At 46.5% G+C, this 14,930-nt stretch overlaps 1 long non-coding RNA gene across 1 annotated transcript in view; it reads right to left on the bottom strand.

Annotated features, from left to right (window-relative positions):
• Window positions 1-3,622: 3,622 nt before the first annotated feature.
• Window positions 3,623-14,930, bottom strand: part of LOC132542642 (uncharacterized) — a 35,108-nt gene continuing 23,800 nt past the window's right edge. The window contains exons 3-4 of the long non-coding RNA XR_009553606.1: window positions 4,503-4,599; window positions 3,623-4,000 (exon numbers count right to left, since the gene is read on the bottom strand). This is a non-coding gene — a long non-coding RNA (uncharacterized LOC132542642). The remainder of the gene's footprint in view (window positions 4,001-4,502; window positions 4,600-14,930) is intronic.

The raw sequence follows: 14,930 nt of genomic DNA, 5'->3' as shown, positions 1-14,930 counted from the left end.
AGCAGGTCTGCAGGTGTCTGTCTTTCTCTCCCCCTCTCTGTCTTCCCCTCCTCTCTCCATTTCTCTCTGTCCTATCCAACAACATTAACATCAACTACAACAATAAAACAACAAGGGCAACAAAAGGGAATAAATAAATAATATTTTAAAATAAATTATAACATATACCTTTGACTTATCAAGGGCTAGCAGCAATGAAACTGGTGATTTCATTCTCTTGAACAATACAAACACCTGAGCACATGACATAAAGACCATGTCAGGGGCCAGGTGGTGGCACACTTGTCCAAGGACCCAGGTTCAAGACCCCAGTCCCCACCTGCAGGGGGAAATCTTTGCAAGTGGTGAAGCAGGGCTGCAGGTCTCTCTCTCTCTCTCTACCACTCCCTTCCCTCTCAATTTCTGACTATCTCTATTCAATAAATAATTAAAGATAAGAAAATTTAAAACATTGGAGTCAGTCAGTAACACAGCGGGTTAAGCACAGGTGGCGCACCGGCATAAGGATTCCGGTTTGAGCCCCCGGCTCCCCACCTGCAGGGGAGTCGCTTCACAGGCGGTGAAGCAGGTCTGCAGGTGTCTGTCTTTCTCTCCCCCTCTCTGTCTTCCCCTCCTCTCTCCATTTCTCTCTGTCCTATGCAACAACAACATCAATAGTAACAATAATAATAACTACAATAACAATAAAAACCAAGGGCAACAAAAGGGAAAATAAATAAATATAAATTTTTTAAAAAAAAATTTAAAACCATTTCAGAGCCTTTCGCACCCTCCCCCACTCACCAGCTTAAAATATTTTGTTGTCCTATGTCTTTAGGTAGGTACTAGAGAGAAAGAACAGAGGGGCTGAGTGGTGACACACCTGGTTGAGCGCACATGTTACACTGAGCAAGAACCCAGGTTCAAGCCCCCGGTTCCTATCTGCAAGGGGAAAGTTTTGTGAGTGAAGCAGGCCTGCAGGTGTCTCTCTTTCTCTCTCCCCTTCCCTCTCAGTTTCTGACTCTCTGTATCCAATAAATAAATAAAAATAATAAAAAAATTTTAAAGAGAAAGAATAGATAAATACGATGGTTATGTGATTACATATAAAATGTATATGCCCGGTGGGTTACTAGTGCTTACTATTGCCTTATAAAAAACAAGTGTTCCTTTATGCTTACCCAGGACAACTCTTTGCCTAAGCTGGTGAGATGGCTTAGTGGGAGAGCACAGGACTTACATGTGTGAGTCCTGACACCACATATGTCAGAGGAGTGTTTTGGTCTGTCTGTCTCACATGCATACACAAACAAATCAGTAAATACATTTTTCAAAGAATCACGTTTCCTTTAGTGAATGTCTTCTGGTAACAGACTCTGCTTCCGTTTGTCTGAAAATGTCTCACCTTTATATGAAAAGATATCTCCCTGGGACTGGCTGTTTGTGTTAACAGCTTCTTTTTGTCTTTTTAATATGCTGAAGATATTCTGCTTTTTTAAAATTTGACTGGTTTTCTTTGTAGTTCTGTTATCAGTGTCATGGTTGTGTTTTTGACAAGTTGTCCTTTTACTAACACTTAAAGATCTGTTTATTTACTATTTCACTATGATACATTCTTTTCACTTTCTTGGGAACTTTAATCTGCAAATTAATGCCTTTTTAATATTTATTTATTTATTTATTCCCTTTTTGTTTTATTGTAATTATTATTGTCTGTCTTTGTTGTTGGATAGGACAGAGAGAAATGGAGAGAGGAGGGGAAGACAGAGAGGGGGTGAGAAAGATAGACACCTGCAGACCTGCTTCACCGCTTGTGAAGTGACTCCCCTGCAGGTGGGGAACGGGGGGCTCAAACCAGGATCCTTCTGCCAGTGTCTGTATTTTGTGCCACATACGCTTAACCCACTGCGCTACTGCCCAACTCCCAAATTAATGCTTTTTTAACATTTTATTTATTTATGAGAGGGATAGAAGGAAAGAGAGAGAACCAGGCATCACTCTGGCACATGTGCTGCTGGGAGTCGAACTCGGGACCTCATGCTTGAGAGTCCAATGCTTTGTCCACTGTGCCACCTCCCGGACCACCCAGTCTTTGGAAGGCAGCTGTGCTTACCGCTATATCACCAACGCACACGACCACCCAGTCTTTAACAGAAACTGTCAGCCACTGTCTCATCCATATTGCTCAAGACTTAGCCGCTGCTCCTTCTGACTATAAAATTGTACATCTGGAGCCTCCAACTTATATTCTCTCTCTCTCTGTGTGTGTGTGTGTGTGTGTGTGTGTGTGTGTGTGTGTGTCCTATTTCCTTACTACCTCTTATCACGCTGCATTTTGTATATGCTCTCTAACCAATTTTATACTCTACTGATTGTCTCTTAAATACCACTGAATAGGTCAGCGTAATATAGTCCCTTGAGCTAAATAAGACTCTTTGCACCTTTCAGTGCTGCGGTTTCCTGTGCCCTCATGTTAAGCAACTCTACCGTTCTCTGTGGGGTCCAACCTTCTGGCAGGTGTTTCAAGTTTATCCTTTCTCACCTTGAAACCAGTCAGCACAGTTTATTTTTTCTTTAAATAATTTATATAGTTATTCATGGGGGGGGAGACCAGAGCATCACCCTGGCATGTGCATTTGCTGGAGATTAACCTGGCAACCTCACATTTGAGAGTCCTACACTTTATCCAGTGTGCCACCACCCAGACCTCTTCTGCGGCCCTCACCGATGATTCCTGTACCTGACATTCTTATTTGCGGCTTGTTGCTTCTTTTCACAGACTCTTCCTTGGCTGCGTGTACCGGCATGTTCCTGGCAGTGTGTGTGGTATGTCTGTTTTTACTATTCACTTGGCATTGTATTTTTTTATGTTATTTGTAGAAATATTTTCAAGCTTAGGACACTGTTACTTTTCTTTAGATTGAACTTTCATCTGCTTCGGCCAAGTCTTGGGGCACTATAAATTTGCTGAAATTCCTTCCAACAGCAGAACTTTTCTCGGTTACCCAGATGACTCAGAATTGGACCGCAGCTCATGGAAGAGAAATTGGACTTCCATTCCCCCTCCTTCCCTCGGCCGTAGCTCTGCTGGATCGAAGACAAAGGCATAAAAAACTGTGTCTGTGGGTGGACCCTGGGTTCCAGCGCTAGAGCCCTCTGGTCTCACGGGTCTGGAAAAGTGCTGTTCACTCTTCTAGACATGTGTTTAGATTATAATCGCCCCTTGGTGGGAAGCAATCCTGAACGCCAGCCTCACTCATCTCAGCTTCCCTTGTCTCCTGAATCTTGACCTAGGGATTCTTCAAGACCCTGTTAACTCTTTAATGCTTCTGAGGGAGTTCTCAGTGTCACCTAATATGGCCTGGTTCCTCTCAGCACAATACTTGGTCTGAAGTACTCCTGCCACTAACTAAAAACCAAGTTTTGACACTCAGCAGGAGACAGCATCTGACATCATTCACAGCATTGTCCAGAAGTGTCCAGTAGCTGTGCTGTGTTGTGACCAGAGCTAAATGCAGCCATTTCTTCAGTGTTGGGGAAGCTCTCAGACTCAGCAAAATAGCTCACCTGTATAGTGTGCCTGCTTTGCCACGCACACAGCCCACATTCAAGCCTGTTCCCAGGCCACGCTGGAGGACGTTTCTTTTTTTATATATATTTTTTTATTTATTGAAAAAAGGAGACATTAACAAAACCATAGGATAAGAGGGGTACATCTCCACACAGTTCCCACCACCAGATCTCCGTATCCCATCTCCTCCCCTGACAGCTTTCCTATTCTTTAACCCTCTGGGAATATGAACCCCAGGTCATTGTGGGGTACAGAAGGTGGAAGGTCTGGCTTCTGTCATTGCTTCCCTGCTGAACATGGGTGTTGACAGGTGGATCCACACCCCCAGCCTGCCTCTCTCTTTCTCTAGTGGGGTGGGGCTCTGGGGAAGCGGAGCTCCAGGACACATTGGTGGGGTCGTCTGTCCAGAGAAGTCTGGTTGGCATCATGCTGGCATCTGGAACCTGGTGGCTGAAAAGAGAGTCAACATACAAAGCCAAACAAATTGTTGACCAATCCTGGACCTAAAGGCTGGAATAGTGCAGATGAAGAGTTGGGGGGGGCGGTACTCACTGCAGACTATTGTGTACTTCTGCTTTCAGGGATCTATTTTTCCCTGGTTTATGGATACGTGTGAACATAGGCTCTATCTCAGGGAACCTGGTCTATATCTAGGTTTGGGGACTTTGTTAGGAAGTGAGCCTCCTGGAAGGGAATTAGAGAATCCCATGAAAGGAGAGGTCTCACCCGAGTGATGAAGCTGAAGGGTTGATATGAAAATACAAAGACTGCTCCAGAAGCCCACTCAGACCCCATTCCTTCTCTGCATGGTCCCATCCGCGCCCCCCCCCCACTGTTGAGAGGGGTCACCCCTGCTGCCCACTGCCCCTCCCTCTCCCTCCTCAGACACCTCAGTTCACCATGTCCAAGTCAACTCATACATCCCACAAGTGACCTTTGAATCCATCCCCACTGTTTCATGTTTTCCATCTTCAGAACCCAAAGTAGCTCTTTTTCTTTATGAATACAAAAGGTTCTTCATTTCCTTTTTGAAGAGCAGGTTCACTCATCTACGAAACCCAGAGAGACTCTGTGAAAGGACATTAAGTGAGCGATTCATCAGGCTGACACGAGCCGGGAGAGCCTCCAAAGCACACAGCAGAGTGAGGAGCCCTTAGAAAGGGGAGTCTCGGGAGTCAGGCGGTAGTGCAGCGGGTTAAGGACCCGTGTAAGGATCCCGGTTCGAGCCCCCGGCTCCTCACCTGCAGGGGAGTCGCTTCCCAGGCGGTGAAGCAGGTCTGCAGGTGTCTGTCTTTCTCTCCCCCTCTCTGTCTTCCCCTCCTCTCTCCATTTCTCTCTGTCCTATCCAACAACTACAACAATGATAACTACAAAAAACAATGAAAAACAACAAGGGCAACAAAAGGGAAAATAAATAAATAAATTAATTAATTAATTAAAAAAAAGAAAGGGGAGTCTCCACACTTAGAAGCACAGGGATCACCTTGCCCATGGAGGCTTCATTCAGGCTCGCTGTGCAGGTGGAAAGAAGTTCATGGCACACTCAATGCAGAGCTGCATTCACAGCACCGTGTCTGTCATGGCCCCACTTATACTACACTTACTTGGTTTTTAATTTACTTTATTTTTTAATCTTATTAGAGAGAAATTTAGAGGGAAGAGGGGAAGAGGGAGAGAGAGTGACAGATGGACACCTACAGACCTGCTTCACAATTTTTAAAACCTCTCCCCCTAGAAGTGGGAAACCAAGGACTTGAACCCAGATCCTTGCACACTGTAATGTAATGTGTGCTCTTAACCACCGCCTGGCCCCATCTTTGCTTATCATTATTATTATTATTATTATTATTATTATTATTATTATTATTACCATGAGGATTATCACTGGAGCTCAGCGCCTGCACAATGAATCCACAACTTCGGGGCAGCCTTATTTTCCTTTTTTATATATATAAAAATTGGGAGAAATTGGGAGTCGGGCTGTAGCACAGCGGGTTAAGCGCAGGTGGTGCAAAGCACAAGGACGGGCATAAGGATCCCGGTTCGAGCCCCCCGGCTCCCCACCTGCAGGGGAGTCGCTTCACAGGTGGTGAAGCAGGTCTGCAGGTGTCTATCTCTCTCTCCCCCTCTCTGTCTTCCCCTCCTCTCTCCATTTCTCTCTGTCCTATCCAACAACAACAACAACAATAATAACTACAACAATAAAATAACAAGGGCAACAAAAGGGAATAAATAAACTAAATAAATTTTTTAAAAAATAAAAATAAAAAAATTTGGGAGAAATTGAAAGGAGAGGGTATGGAGAGAGAGAGAGACCTGCAGCATTGCTCCATCACTCATGAAGCTTCTCTCCCTATAGACAGGAACAAGGGGCTTAAACCCCGGTCCTTGCACATGGTAACGTGTACACTCTACCGTGTGCCACTGCTCGGCCCTCCTCTTAAGCTTTATTTTCATGATCTTGTTAACTGAAAAAGGAAAAGAACACACTGAGATTTTTAAGATTCATTTTATTTATTTATATGAGAAGAGAGAAAGCAAAAAAATAGAGAGAGGAGCTGGAACACGAACGACTCCATTAAACGCAAGGACAGGCATGCAAGCCCTGCACTCTACCAGCTGCCATGCTTAGACTTTTAGTGATGTTTGTTAAAGAATCAAGGTGATGGGGGCCGGGCGGTGGCTCACCTGGTTAAGTGCACGTAGCCCAAGTGCAATAACCAGAGCGAGGATATGGGTTTGAGCCTCCAGCTTCCCACCTGCAAGGGGTACGCTTCACAAGCTGCAATGCAGGTCTACAGGTGTCTATTTTTCTCTCTCCCTCTCTACTTCCTCTTTTCTCTCAATTTCTCTCTATCCTATCCAATAAAATGGGGAAAAAATGGTTTCTAGGAGCAGTGGATTCATAGTGCTGGCACTGAGCCTCAGCGATAACCCTGGAGGCAAAAACAAAATATCAAGGTAAGGATTCTCATCTATGAGGGACTCAGACTCATGATCAGCCCATTGTTCTGAGAGAAGTGATGTAAAGGTCCATTTCTGATCTGGGTATTTTACAGCCTGTGCATGCTTGAGGGAGGAGGTTCCAACAAACACCTAAGGAATTCTACGACCTGGGAACAGCCAGGCCATGTTACTCAGGACTCAAGGTGCGTCTGTGTTGAATCAAACTTTTTTATTATTAGTTTAGTTTTATTGGTGATTTAATATTGATTTGCAAAATTTTAAGATAAAAGGTGCATAATTCCACAGTGTTCCCACCACCAGAGCTCAGTGTCCCCACCCCCTTTATTGGAAGCTACAGCAGTTCTCCCCAAGGTCACGGTCACAGATAGGGGCTGATTATTATTTCTATTTATTTTCCCATTTTTTTCCTATGGCCCTGCCTTCTCTTCCTTTCTAAGTCACATCTACACCTATTCCTACTTTTGAATGTCCTATTTGTTCTCTTCTTTCTTCAGTCTTGATGGAATTAAGGTTCGGAGCCCTCTGGTCATCTCCTAATATTTCTCCCCCATTAGGATTATAGACCAAAATTCTTTATGGAGTACAGGAGGTTGGAGTTCTGGCTTCTGTAATTGCTTCTCCACTGGACATGGGTGTTGGCAGGTGGATCCACACCCCCAGCCTGTGTCTGTCTGTCCCTAGTGGGGCAGGGCTCTGGGGACGGGAGGCTCCCGGACACATGGGTGAGGTCGTCTGCCCAGGGAGGTCAGGATGGAATCATAGTAGCATCTGCAACTTAGTGGCTGAAAGATGTTAAGATGTAAAGCAGGACAAAATGGTTAATAAACAGGAACCCAAAAGTAGGAATAGAGCAGGTGAGAATGGTGATCTCAGGGTGGAGAGAAGTGAGGAAGTCTATGTTAGATGTGTTCCTAGAAGCTCGTAATCTCCATAGTTTTTTTTGCCTGAGTTTGACAGATAACATGGAATTGAACAAAAATATTGCCAAAACAAACTTTTTCTATCTACCCTGTTCTTCTGGGAACTGGGAGCCTGGAGTGCTAGACTGGCTGGCCCCTCTGTGTCTTTGCTGACTGGTGAAGGTCCTATCTCGGGTCCCTGTGCCTCTATTCCTTCACAGTCAGCAGTGTTGGGGTGTAGCCTCCTTACAGAACTAGGACCTCTGAGTTCTTTTGACTCCCAGCTGTTCAAGAAAGAGGGTGCTTTCAGACTGGTCTCTTTGGCGGTTAGGTTTCTGTAATGATCCGGTGCTGGCCGGCTGGCCCTGCCATGGAGGAGAAGGTGCTATGGGGTGGCTGAGGGACCCCCATCTATCCCCTGGGATCCCTCTGACCTCTCCTTCTCTCCTCTTCAACATTTCTCCCCAGGAGCCTCTCTGGTCTCCCTCCCCAGAAAAGCCCACACATACCTGAAGCCACAGATTCAATCCCCAACACCACCTGAAGCCAGATCTGAGTCCTCTGGCTCTCCTCTCTCCCTCCCTTCCCACTCTCCCTCAGAATAAATCACCAAATATTAGGGAAACTATCGAATTATACTACTTCTCAGATGACAGAGACAGATTAGAGAGAGCTACAGGAGTGGATGGCAGAGCACAAAAGCAAACATAATAAAATTTGGGAGCGTCTGGGTGGAGGAAGTGTGGGGAATCTTTGTACTGGTTGTGGTGTTTCTGTGTATCTGCTTCTGTCACGAATTTCTCCTCTTACAGAGAAATTCCTATCACCCACCCAAGCTGGTTTCCGCCCAGGAAGATCTACCTGCGAACAAGCCCTGGCCCTCTCAACTTACATTGAAAATGGATTCCAGAAGAATTTAAAGACGGGTACTGTCTTTGTTGATCTCACAGCAGCCTATGACACGGTCTGGCACCGTGGTCTCCTGGTCAAGATCTCAAGATGCCTGCCTCCATGGGTGGCCAACACTATATCGTTTCTTCTCCAAAACAGAAGATTCCGGGTGCATCTGGGTGACAAGTCTAGCAGATGGAGACTTGTCTCAAGTGGCCTCCCCCAGGGCTCTGTTCTGGCTCCTACGCTATTTAATATTTACATCAATGACCTCCCAGAAACTTCTTCAAGGAAGTTCATCTACGCCGATGACATCTGCTGTGCAACTCAGGCATCCAAGTTCGACATCCTCGAGGAAACACTCACGAAAGACATGTCTCTGATATCTGATTACTGTAAAAAATGGCGACTAATCCCAAGCACTGCAAAAACGGTATCATCTGTTTTCCATCTACACCATGCCTCGGCCTTGCGTGAGCTTAATGTGCAGCTTGGTGATACGAGAATCCGGCATGAAGCCCAGCCAGTCTATCTTGGCGTTACTCTCGATCGCACTCTGTCATTTCACGAACATCTCATAAAAACTGCAGCAAAGGTGGGCGCGAGGAATCACATCATTGCAAGACTGGCCAGCTCCTCATGGGGCGCGAGCGCTTCCACACTACGATCATCCTCTCTGGCATTATGCTATTCCACTGCAGAATACTGTGCCCCAGGATGGTTCCGTAGCCCCCATGTCCACTTGGTCGATTCCAAATTATATTCCTCCATGAGGATCATTTCTGGAACCATCCCTTCCACCCCAGTTCCATGGCTGCCAGTTCTTAGCAACATCACCCCGCCAGATATTCGTCGGGATGCGGCATCATCTAAGTTCATTTCCCACGTCTACGCTCGACCGGACCTGCCAATATACGCGGATATCTTCGCCCACCCTGTCCAACGCTTGACGTCTCGTCACCCAATCTGGTCCTCTACGCCTACACTGAACTTCTCTGTTCCAGACTCTTGGAAACAGAGCTGACAGTCAGCTGAGGTCAAGAACAAACACCTCATCACAGACCCCTGCGAGCGTCAACCCGGCTTTGACCTAGCACGTTATGATCGGGCCCTCCTCAATCGCTATCGAACAGGCCATGGCCGGTGCACCGCTATGTTCCATCGCTGGGGAGCCAGAGACGACCCGAACTGTCCCTGCAGCTCCAGACAGACTATGACCCACATAGTCAACGACTGCCACCTCTCCAGATTCAAAGGAGGTCTCGAAACTTTACATCAGGCTCAACCTGACGCTGTTGACTGGCTATGGAAGAAGGGCAAACACTAGAAGAAGAAGAGACCATTCACCAAAAAGGAAGCCAAAAGGAAACCGAATGGAACGGCTCACAGTTCTGAGTGCTGGCTGTCAATTCCTGAGCTAAATAAACACAGGGGTCCCCTCTGTGGGACCACACAGTGCCACAGCATTAGACAAGAAACAAAATGTCCAGTCATCTATTTCAGGCTTTTTTTTTACCTGAGTATTGCTCAGCTCTGGCTATGTCAACGCAGGGGATTAAACCTCAGGACTTTAGAGCCCCAGCCAGGAGAATGTCCTCGCATCACCATTGTGCTATCTGCCCTGCCTTCCCCCACGCCCCCCCCCCCAGGCTTTTCAGTTTCTTCTACTCATCCTTCTCCTCCTATTCCTCCTCCTCCTGCTCCTTTTTTCTTTCCATTCTCCTTCTTCTTCCTTCTCCTCTTCTTCCTCTATCTGTGAACATACCAAAAACCCCAGAGGGACTGGCCCTTAGGGCTCCTCCTGGACCCAGGGTCAGCCTCCCACAAGAGTACCATACTTATACAAGGTCACAACATCACAAAAGGAAGATGGACAGAAGGAAGAAAGGAAGAGATGGAGGGAGGGAAGAAGGGAGGGAGGAAGGGAAGAAGGGAGGGAGGAAGGGAAGAGAGGCTACAAGTTTCAACCAATCTTGAGAGAGTGAGGAAGTCATCGGCACAGTATTTTTTATCAAATGTTACGATTTTGTTGGGGGGTGAGGGTCTGCAGCATTTTCAGATCCCAAAGCACCACACTTACAGTCGCATCTCTCAGCAAAGATAAAGAATGTCTTTAAGTCAAAGACCTACCAGCCCTCAAGGATGGCTAGAAATGCTACTTTGACAATTTCTCCTTCTGGATCTTGTCAAACTAAGTCCAGTAAAGTGTGTTGACAAAAGAAAATTTCTCCTGTGACATTTTGTTTGCGAAATCTAAAAGCTTTAGTGTGTCTTCTGCAAAGTAACCCTTAGCTCTCGGTTTGGGTGGCAGTGCAGGATCCCTGGAGCTTTACGCTTGGTGGGGCTGTTCACAGGCACCACACTTCCTCTCCTGTGTTTGTTCTAGAGAATAGTTGTATTTATGGAGGGCATCTGTCTACCCATCTCAACTAAAATACAGACATCAGGACTCTGCTAATTCACTCACTCTCATGACCTCGCTAGTTTTACTCTGGAAAGTTCATCTGCAGATAGTTGTCTTGATGTGAGAAGCACAGAGGATCAAGAGTTGATCTTGGTGCTACAGGGTGAGAACTAAATAAAGAGTCATTGAGGAACAGACTGGCCTCCTCAGATGCATGATCTGAGACTGAGAACGCCAGGCCTGGCGAGATAGCACTGTGGTGATGCAGACTTTTGTGCCGGTACCACTGGTAAGTCCCAGGGTCAGTCCACAACACCAGCATAAGCCAGAGGAGAAGAAAGCAAAGGTAGATGTCAACTCCCACATCCAGCAGAGAAGCAATTACGGAAGCCAGACCACCTACCTTCCGCACTCCCGCAAGATCTTTGGTCCATCCTCCCAGGGGGATGAAGAGTAGGAAAGCTTCCAGTGGAGGGGATGGGATGCGGAACTCTGGTGGTGGGAACTGTGTGGAATTGTACCCCTCTTATCCCACAATCTTGTCAATCATTATTAAATCACTAATAAAATAAAAGTTTTTAAGAAAGAAAATAGAGGCAGAGAGATAAACATAGAAAGACATGGGGCTAGGTGATGGCACACCTAGTTGAGTGCACATTTTATAGTGCACAAGAACCTGGGTTCAAGTCCCCAGTCCCCACCTGCAGGGGAAAGCTTTGCAAGTGGTGAAGCAGGGCTGCAGGTGTCTCTCTGTCTCTCTCCCTCTCTATCTCCCCACACCCCTCTCGATTTCTGGCTGTCTCTATCCAAATAAATAAAGAGGGAAGCTGTATGGTGGTGCACCTGTTTAAACGCATATAGTACTAAGTGCAAGAACCCAAGCAAGGATCTGGGTTCGAGCCCCCCAGCTTTCCACCTGCAGGGGAGTCGCTTCACAAGCAGTGAAGCAGGTTCTACAGGTGTCCCTCTTTCTCCCTCCCTCTCTATCTCCCTCTCCTCTCTCAAATTCTCTTTGTCCTATCCAATAAAATGGTAAAAATTAACTCCAGGAGCAGTGGATGCCCCAGTGATAACCCTGGAGGCAAAAAAGAAAGAAAGAAAAGAAAAAGAAAGAAAGCTTTTCATTTGAAAGAAGGAATAGTTAGGAGAAAGATAACTATGCCGTCCGGATACGGAAAACCAACCTGAACCAACCTCAGCCCTGCCCTGCCTGGCTGAACAGCAGTGGGACACCAGGCTTGTCACCACGGACCTAACGGAAGAGCTTGATCCCAGGGCTGGGCCCCGGGACCACCAGATGGGGGGAGAAAGATGGAACAGGGAAGTAGGCTCTGGACAGGGCCCCCACCTCCACACCATCCTGTGGTCTTACTTGGCTTGACATTGTATTTTGTTTGCTTGTTTGTTTTTTATTGCCCTCGGGGTTATCACTGGGCCTCAGGAGGTCTCGAAACTTTACAACAGGCTCAACCTGACGCTGTTGACTGGCTACAGAAGAAGGGCAAACGCTAGAAGAAGAAGAAGAAGAAGAAGCACCTGCACTCCCAGCGCCATTTTCCTTTTTCCCTTTTTTTTTTTTTTTCATTCTTCACCCTTTTTTTTTTTATTAGGACAGGTAGAAATTGATATGGGAGGGAGGGGAGATAGAGAGGTAGAGACAAAGAGAGACACTGCTTCCCTATAGACCAGACCTGCCTCATGGCTTGAAAAGCTTCTCCCCTGCAGGTGGGGAGGGAGGGCTCGAACCCAGGTCCTTGCACACTGTAAAGTATGTGCTTAACTGAGTGTGCTACTGCCCAGCCCCAAGCACTGAGTTTTGGTTAATGAGACTTTTCTCCTTGGTACCAATATCATGTTTTTATTTTATTTTATTTTTTGCATATAGACATAGAGAAATGGATAAGAAAGGAGAAGAGAGAGAGACACCTGTATCCCTGCTTCACCATTTGTGAAGCTCCCCCACCCTGGCCCCACAGGTGGGGACTGGGGGCCTGAACCCAGGTCTTTGTGCGTGATAGACAACATGTTCACTTTACGACATGCACCACCACTCAGCCCCATGGCAACAAAATTTCTACCACTGCACTGTGAAAGAAGGAAGGGAGAGACAGAAGAAAGGAAGAAGGGAAGAAAAAAAGGGAAAAGAAGGCAAGAAGGGAGGAAGAGAGCCCTGCCAAACCCCTGTCTTGGGCCCTGAACTCTGAGGTTCCCAATTCATTAAGAAATGAAAACCTGGGGGGACGGATGGTAGCGCAGCAGGTTGAGCACACGTGGCGCAAAGCACAAGGACCGGAGTAAAGACCCCGGTTCGAGCCCCCGGCTCCCCACTCGCAGGGGGAGTCGCTTCACAGGCGGTGAAGCAGGTCTGCAGGCGTCTGTCTTTCTCTCTCCCTCTGTCTTCCCTTCCTCTCACCATTTCTCTCTGTCCTAGCCAACAACGACGACATCAATAATGACTACAAAAATAAAAAAACAAGGGCAACAAAAGGGAATAAATAAATAAATAAATAAATAAATAAATAAATAAATAAAAACCTGGGGCCAGGTGATGGCACACATTACAGGGCACAAGGACCCACATTCAAGCCACCTGCAGGGGGAAAACTTCACGAATGGTGAAGCAGGGCTGCAGGTGTCTCTCTGTCTCTCTCCCTCTCTATCTCCCCTCCCCTCTCAATTTCTCTCTGTCTCTATCCAATAATAAAGAAATTTTTTAAAATTTTTAAAAGAAAGGAAAGAAAAACCTGGCTTCTTCTCAGCCCCAAGCAGACTGTGCTCATCTGTGCAACTCAAAGATGTATGTGGAGCCTTCCATTCCTGGCATGGTGGGGTTGTCTCACAGGCTTGCAGTCCACCCTACACCCCCACCCCGCCCATCATGACCTAAAGGCAACACACAGGGCTGAACCCAAACAGCTGTCAACAGACAGCTGGGGATGCGTCCTTCCTTCCCCAGAAAAGGCATGCGATTATCTCTGAACTCCTCCTCCCTCTCCCAGGGGGAGGACCCCAGCTCCACACTGCCTGGCAGTAAGAGATGACGACAGTGAAGAGCAGGAGGACAGAGAGTGCTTTCCCTCCCGAGCCAGGGGAGTGGCCATTGCCCCATGGGCAGCCTCCTCCCCTCTGGAGGCCTGAGGTCTAGTAGAAGCCGTGTCCTGGTAGGAAGTTTGCTTCAAGGCCCAGCAATGGGTGCAGCTGGGACCCACCTCATTTGGCAGATAAGGGCTGGCCCATGTGATCACAGGTGGGCATCATCAAAATGATTATTCGACACCAAGCCATACACAGGTTTAACACAATCCCTATCAAGAGCCCAACAAATGGCTTCAAGAGAAGATAACAAAATCTTGTAACACACTACTAATAGCAAATTTTTAAAATCATTGAAGAAAAAAAAAAGTATAACAAAAGATACAAGAATTTACCTAGAGACAGAAAGTACCCAGGATAAGCAAAGCAATCCTGAGAGAAAAAGCAAGATGGGGCATTACGCTTCCTGACCTCAAAACATACCACAGAGCCATTATAATCAAAACAGACACAGACAGCAGTGGAATCAGATTAAGAGCCCAGAAATCAGCCCCAGCACCTAGGGTCAGCTATTATTTGGCAAGAGAGACCAAAACATCTCGTGTAAAAAGGAGAACTTACTGGGCAAGTAGTGTTGGAAAAACTGGGTTGAGGGGGTCGGGCGGTAGCGCAGCGGGTTAAGCTCACATGGCTCAAAGCGCAAGGACCGGCGTAAGGATCCCAGTTTGAGCCCCCAGCTCCCCTCCTGCAGGAGAGTCGCTTCACAGGTGGTGAAGCAGGTCTGCAGGTGTCTGTCTTTCTCTCCCCCTCTCTGTCTTCCCCTCCTCTCTCCATTTCTCTCTGTCCTATCCAACAACAACATCAACAACAACAACAATAATAATAATAATCACAACGATAAAACAACAAGGCCAACAAAAGGAAAAAAGTAGTCTCCAGGAACAGTGAATTCGTGGTACAGGCACCAAGCCTCAGCAATAACCCTGGAGGCAATTTTTTTTTATTTTTTTTAAAAATTGGGTTTGAATGTGCAGAAAAATGAAACTATACAAAAGTTACTTCCCAGGTAGGGGATATATCATAATGGTTATGTAAACATTCTAATGCCTGAGGCTCCAAGTCCCCAGGTTCAATCCTCAAGCCAGAGCTGAGCAGTGCCCTAGTAAATATAATAATAATACTAATA

Source organism: Erinaceus europaeus, chromosome 13 (assembly GCF_950295315.1).
Source record: "Erinaceus europaeus chromosome 13, mEriEur2.1, whole genome shotgun sequence".
Taxonomy (NCBI): domain Eukaryota; kingdom Metazoa; phylum Chordata; class Mammalia; order Eulipotyphla; family Erinaceidae; genus Erinaceus; species Erinaceus europaeus.
This window is presented reverse-complemented; position numbering and strand designations above follow the sequence as displayed.